Source organism: Phascolarctos cinereus, unplaced genomic scaffold, assembly GCF_003287225.1.
Source record: "Phascolarctos cinereus isolate Bilbo 61053 unplaced genomic scaffold, phaCin_HiC Scaffold_3;HRSCAF=262, whole genome shotgun sequence".
Taxonomy (NCBI): domain Eukaryota; kingdom Metazoa; phylum Chordata; class Mammalia; order Diprotodontia; family Phascolarctidae; genus Phascolarctos; species Phascolarctos cinereus.
Window position 1 is genome coordinate 147555188 of NW_027555736.1, and position 5760 is coordinate 147560947.

A 5760-nucleotide genomic window follows, 5' to 3' on the forward strand; every position below is an offset into this window, starting at 1 on the left:
CCCATGGTCATCTTAGTACTGGTGGAGTAACTTAATGATTATAAGCCTTTTAACAGTCATTTTAAAGATGGGGAAATAGTTTCGGTTCTGAGCTTATTAAATAAAATTTCATTGTGGTTTTGAAAGCCCTATAATTTTTAAAAAATCATTCTGCTTAGCAGTTGTGAAATACTCAAGCCGAATGGTAAATTTCAGAAATGGGGAGGCAATTTTGGGAGAACTAAGAACTATTTAATTTCTAAACTAATCTGTATTTAAGATCAATAATCTATAATTAACCACTCATTTGTATGCAAAACAAGATTCCCCCCTCCCCCAACTATTTGCTGCTTGGAAAGAAAGTGAAAGTGACTGAGATTAAATCACAAAGATCACATATACAATTAATAATACAAACAAGTTCTGCTAGAAGTAATCCTATTGCAAATGATCTACATATTGTGAATGGGTCTTCCAACTACATAAGTATTGTGTTCACTTGTCTTAAAGGAGTACTAAACAAAACTTTAATCAAAGAAGTATTTATGCCAATATATTTAGTACTGAAGAATATACTTGACACAAGTTAAGTGAATGGCTTGCACCGTAGAGATAGTGTTACATTAAGCTTCATTAATAATAAAACTCAGTATTAGCATTTTGCTGGAAAGGCTAGAACTGATTTCCTGTGTAACGGGCAAAGTTAAATAACTAGAACTCATAAGTTTAAAGTCCAATATTGCTCATTCACTGCTGCTGGTCTTGTCAATACTTTCCTGTAAAGGTTTGGTCCCAACACAAGGCTGATAAAATGGTTTTTAATTACCAGACTATAATACAGCTTTTCAGTGGGATTGTACCTCCTCTCACACTGGCCTGTTTGATTTCTGATAATTTGTACTGCTGACTTTGCTTACCTGTTTTTCAATAACTATGGCCAAAGTGACTTCTTGTCCATATAGTGATGGGCACGTCTCCTTAGAGAACATCTTTGACAAACTACCCTATTGATCCCAGTGATTCTGTGCTGCTTGCAGCATTAAATAGTGACTTGATTTCTTGTCTAATGTTCTCACTGTGTAACAATTAAGCAAATGTAATATTTTCTTGTATTACATGAAAATCAATAGACCTCTTGCTCTTACAGAGTTGATCATGAAGAGGGATGAACTGGAAGATAGCTAAGGACAGAATTCAAGTATTATAATAAATGGACTTTACAAAATGCTTTTATCTTTTAAAAATTGCTATATATAGTACAGTAGTGGTTTAACTTTCTTTTGGGGATATTAGGTAAGAGGCATTATGACCTAAGGAATAAAGTGTGAGGTCCAATCAAAATATTAGTTCTATTTTTAGCATCAATCCTATAGCTCTTCCAATCTATAATAAGAGAGAAATAATACTGGTAACTTTTATTCTTTCAGGTATATAGTGAATTCAAGTGTATTTATAAATATAGCATCAGTTTTATTTTTGTCTCCTTAAAAAGGTTTTTAATGCCTTCTGCCAGCCCTTATTTTAAAAAATCAGATGTCATAAATGGAGAAAGCCAAGTAAATTTTTTTCCTATTTTGGAAACCAAAGGAAAAAAAATAGACCCAATATGGAAATTTTTTCTTTGATAAGGCAAGTAGGGGTAGACTTCCTGCATTCAAATTTGTTTAGCAGTATTATGTGTTTCTTAAAATATAAACAACTTTTTTGATTGGTTGGCTTTTAAAAGGTTTGGTTTTTGGTCCAGAAATAACCCTGCTTCTTTGCTATAATTATTTCTCTATATGTCAAGTAGCAAATAATCAAGGAAATTTCTGATCAGAATAATTTGTTGCTCATGAGACACATTAAAAAAGATGCAAAACAAGGGGTGATGATACACATGATATAAAAAATGCTTCTTAGTGCCTACTGGTGTCTTCACTTAGCATCATCTGCATAATAGCTATAATTATTTACCTTTTCTATCATAAACACATTTAGTCTCTAATTAGAATCTTGCTATTTGTAATTTTTGGTAAGGCTGTGTCCTTTTTTCATTTTCTAAAATCATCTATACTCACTGGGGGAAAAGTTTGAAATACAAAATGACCTTTTTAGCTGACTTCTAGTCCAATCTCATTGGAATCCATAAATACAGAACATCTTATAGCTTACTTTAATTATCTCTTCACTGTATACAAGAATGATATTTAAATGAATGGGGTGACATAAAAAGGTAAGGATCTTGATTTCACCTCACTTAACAGTTAATGCTAAGAACGGAAACCTTACCCTAAACCTAGTGGATCACGTAGCTACTTTTTTCACCACTCACCTTTTAAGCAATAATGGCTACTGGGGGCATCTTAACCTGAACAAGTGCTTAGTGTTACATCTTACCTGGGTCAACAGTCTAAGGTATCCAAGTTAAACTGTGTTACTATAAATTAATGGAAAATGTAACTGCACTTTGCTGAAAGATCAATGTCCAGTAAAGGCTGCATAATCAAATCTTGCTGCAATGATTGAGGTCTTTAATTGCCTTTCAAAGATAAGGTAGTAATCAACCTAGCTTTAACTGATCCTTTTTACCAGTTCAATTACATGCTAATGACTAGTGCCAAGTCAGAGTGTTTAACTACTTATACTTATTAAATCTTATGTTAGTAATGAAAAATTACTTAAACTACACAATCAATAGAACAGAGACCTTAATTGCTATATTTCACTTTTATACCTTTTTATGTTCCTGACAAATTTATTTCACAGGAGCTTTCTTGACAATAAAAGGTATTATTAACAGTGACCATATTCTACAGAGCATTATTTTCCAATATAAATTTGTGGCAGAAGAACTTTTTCCTTTTAATGAATATATAGCTAAACTGATATCCACCAATATAGACATCAAACTGCTTGTCAGAAATCAGTTTATTTTGCTAATTGAGAATTCTTATATAATTGGGATGAAAGTAAGCCAAGTAATTTGTAGTATGTTTCTAAAAGTTTTCTCAGCTTTCTAGTAGAATGGATCCGAATACACTGTGTAAAATCTCTTTTGTTTCGAGGTAGATGAGGTTAGTAAATGCTTTTTGTTCTAATAAACTGAGTGTGATTGAGTGATGCCTACTGAAATCAGCCAAGTTGAGAAAAATGAGTTATCAAATTAATACAAATATACATTGAGTTAACATTGTTTTATATAAGCTCCTGTATTTGAATGTGATAATTTGAGTTAGGTGCCTGTGTTTATTTTAATGAAGAATTGTTTGAAGGCAAAGCCCATCTGTTGCAAAAGACCAGACAAAGGTGCCTGGGCCCTTATTCTTTGTTTAAATACTCCTTTTTGGTTCTGAGTCGCTATCTAAACAACATTGATTAGTAGTGATATTGAGTGTCTACCATGAATGATACTTATAGCTATTTTAGTTGGATTTGGATGATTTCAAACAGTTTTTAATACTGTGCCACTATTACAATATGTGACTAGCTTATTTTCACCGATAGTAATAGTAGCAATACAAAAAACTATATAAAACTTTATGAACAGTAGCTCAAATATGAGGTTTCTGTTCAGTAACAGATTTTGCTTCTAAAAAGCGAAGCATACAAACAGTACTTTCTAAAGAAGACTTGAAGTTTTTTTGTTGATAGAATTATGAACCTTATAAACTCAGTATTTTTTAGTTAACCTAAATACATAAATCTATTTGAATTCATCTTATGAGAACAAATATGTCATTAGATATATGATCATTATATGCTTTAGTGATTCATGGACCTTGTTACATACATGCTTTGTAATGTATGAATTATTTAGTAAGAAAAATCACAATAATTTTGTTGTTACTCAAAAATTTATGGGTTGGCAGAAACAATTATGCAGCCCCTGAAGCTGGTATGTTAAGGTAACATCATTAACACTCCGTAGTCTGATTTTTTTAGTTGTTCAACATAACCTTTACTGCTTTTGCTAGAATATTTCAATAATTTTATAACAAAAACTATTTGTAAATTGAGCATTGAATTTATTAAGCATAGTGTAATTCATTTTTCTTTACTTTCAAAGAAGTGCATAATTTAGAATCAGATCTAAAAAGTTTTCTTTCCTACCACTTAAGCAAGAATATAAAATTGCCAGTATACATTACAAAAATAGCAATTACAACTATGCCAATAAACAGATAATAGATTTTAAACTTCACTTAATAAAAGCAGTTTCTATTTACATTTCTAGAAAGGTAGGTACTTTAAAAGAATAACTAAAAATGTATTAAAATAAGCCATCAGGGTAAGATACTATCATGCTATCTTTATTCCTTTGTATTTCACATCCAGATCTTTACCCTTAAAAGATTAAACCTCAAATTAAGTGATAACATAATTATTGATTTCTACTTTTCCAAATTTATAAAAATAAAGCTATGATGGAGGAACCAAGAGTTTGGAAATTTTAATCCAAATCTAAATATAGTATCTGAAGTTAGTGTCACAAGTTACTTTTTGATTAAAATATAAATTTTGAAGTTTCCAATAACTTTTAGTTGGGAAGGAAACTTTTTAATAGCTTAAGCCACTTGGCCAACATTAACACAAAACTTATAAATCATTTATAAAGTACATTTATCCTGTTTGGATAATATGGAGATATTAAATGACTCTTCTGGTCTGCCAACATAAACCTCGCATGTTTTGTATCCTCTTCCAACCTTTATGCAATAATAGATTTATTGACAGGATACAGAGGATAAGGAGACATCTACATAACCCTAAACCTAATTTCATGCCTTATAAGGACTCTGGGCCCCATTTTTCTGAAATAGGCTATTCCAACTAAGAGAAACTCCATGTCATTAATTAAATACAAGACAATTCAATGTTTTTCAATTCAAAAAATATTTATAATGTGTCTATGATGTGTCAAGTGGCAGCTAGGTAGTGCAGTGGATAGAGTGGCTAGGCCTGGAGTCAGGAAGACCTGAATTCAAATGTGACCTTTGACATTTACTAGCTATGTAACCCTGGGCAAGTCACTGAACCCTGTTTGCCTCAGTTTCCTCTTCTGTAAAATGAGCTGGAGAATGAAATAGCAATCTGCTGCAGTGTCTTTGCCAAGAAAACCCCAAATGGGGTTACGAAGAGTCAGGCACAACTAAAATGACTGAACAACAACATTATGTGTCAAGCTCTGTTAGATGCTGGGGATACAAATACAAAAGTGAAATCATCATTGCCTTCCAGGAACTTACATGATAATGGGCAGTATAACATATAAGAGAATGGTGGCCAGGGAAGGAAATTTTGGTCTAGGAAGTTAGAGGGATTGTGACTGGAGCCCCAGAGCTTTACAGTGTGATGCCCTTTCCAGTAATAATGATAGTATTGGTTTGATCATTATTCCCAAAGTGAGCACGAGGTGGAAATGGATAGGTTGAGGTGGAGGGAAGGGCAAATGTACAGCAGCTAGATAGATTCCCAAGATGCCCACCTTTGATAGGCCCTGGTGTCCTGGTGGATGGCTGGAGGGGATGAATGACTTGCTGCCTTTCTTTGAGGCTGAAGGGTGTTATACTCAAAGGAGAGCTAGGTGGAAAAGTATCAGGAACTCCCCAACACCTCCCAAATATTACCATTTTAGGTATTACAAAATATTTTTAACACCTTGGTGCATGCCATTCCCTTCTACAATATCCTCTTCTCAACCCACTTCCAAACCCATTTACTAAAATCTTTCAAAGCGAGTTCAAATGCTTCTTTCACTATGATGACCTCCCTTATCCTCTCCAGGTGAACATGATTACT